Here is a 1,363-nt window from a genome sequence, read left to right on the forward strand (position 1 = left end):
AGTTGGCTGTTAACAGCGCGTAGCGTTGCGCAGTTGGAGGTGAGCCGCCAGCAGTGGTGGATGTGGGGAGTGAGATGGCGGAGTTTTGAGAGCGGATGATCTGGACGTGTGTCCATGAGAGAGAGTAAATTTGTAAGACTGGATGTCGTGAACTGATATATATATTATGACTTTTGAACACTACTAAGGTAAATACATTGTTTGTTCTCTATCAAAATCTAAAATTTGCTAACTATGCCTATCAGTAGTGCCTTCAGTAGTTAGAATCTTTTATTTAGCTGGCAGTATTGGCGCAAGCTGCATTGCAGTAGTTTGAGTAACGAAGATTTTTGTGAGGTAAGTGATTCATGAAAGGTATAGGTTATTATTAGTCAGGGCCATTCTTTTGTAGGGATTTTTTAAAGTCAGACTGCGTTGCGCTAAAAATATTGTATGTCAGTTTGATGATGATCAGAATAAGTAAAGAGCGAAATGTCTGTGTACGTTCAGTTTTGCTCAGCTGTTTGAAAATCAAATAACGTAAGAAGCTTATCACCACAGTAATTCACTAATTTTTCTAAGGGGACGTTTCATAGTGTCTCGGAGCCAGAACCGTGCTGCGATGGTTCGAGGATCTCCCGTTGATGCCTCGCAAAGCAAATCCACCTGACGTAGATTGTATGGAGCCCATTTGGGTCGCTAACGTGCGCCATCACTGCGTACACAAGTCAGTAGTCCGTTATTTACACGAAATACATGATCTGTGTGAAGATCTAATGCCACATACTTCCACAACCCTACCAACAAACTGTCGGATCCCCGATACGCAAAAATCATTGATATATGATGACTGACAACCTCAGCTGCCGACAGGTGTTGTTGTTATATCTCGATGTGGACAGCTGAAAATGTGTGCCCCGACCGGGACTCGAACCCGGGATCTCCTGCTTACATGGCAGACGCTCTATCCATCTGAGCCACCGAGGACACAAATGAATAGCGCGACTGCAGGGACTTATTCATTGCAGGCTTCCCGTGAGACTGACATTCCCAACTGTCCACAATTCTACATACGTATTGTACCTTATAGACATTTGCCCACCATTTACAAGATCACAGGTTAATATGAGCTCTTGATAAGCCATTGCAAATGGGAAATGCTGATACATTAATAGCCATTTTACCCGACAGAATGTTGAATGCAAGCATGCAGACGTACATGCATTTTCTTGCACAAGTACCGGGTGTTAGTTTGTAGCATGGAGTTCCATTCCTTTTTAACTTGGTCGGGCAATACAGGGACGGTTAATAACGGCTGTAGATGACGCTGGAGTTGGATATTAAACGCAATATGTGCTCGATTGGAAACAGATCTGGTGATCGA

The 1,363-nt window shown here is 43.4% G+C and overlaps 1 non-coding gene across 1 annotated transcript; it reads right to left on the reverse strand.

The window, feature by feature from the left end:
- Positions 1-892: 892 nt before the first annotated feature.
- Positions 893-966, reverse strand: Trnat-ugu (transfer RNA threonine (anticodon UGU)). Its single transcript has one exon. It is a non-coding gene; the product is annotated as a tRNA-Thr (tRNA).
- Positions 967-1,363: the final 397 nt, after the last annotated feature.

Source organism: Schistocerca cancellata, chromosome 4 (genome assembly GCF_023864275.1).
Source record: "Schistocerca cancellata isolate TAMUIC-IGC-003103 chromosome 4, iqSchCanc2.1, whole genome shotgun sequence".
Lineage (NCBI taxonomy): Eukaryota > Metazoa > Arthropoda > Insecta > Orthoptera > Acrididae > Schistocerca > Schistocerca cancellata.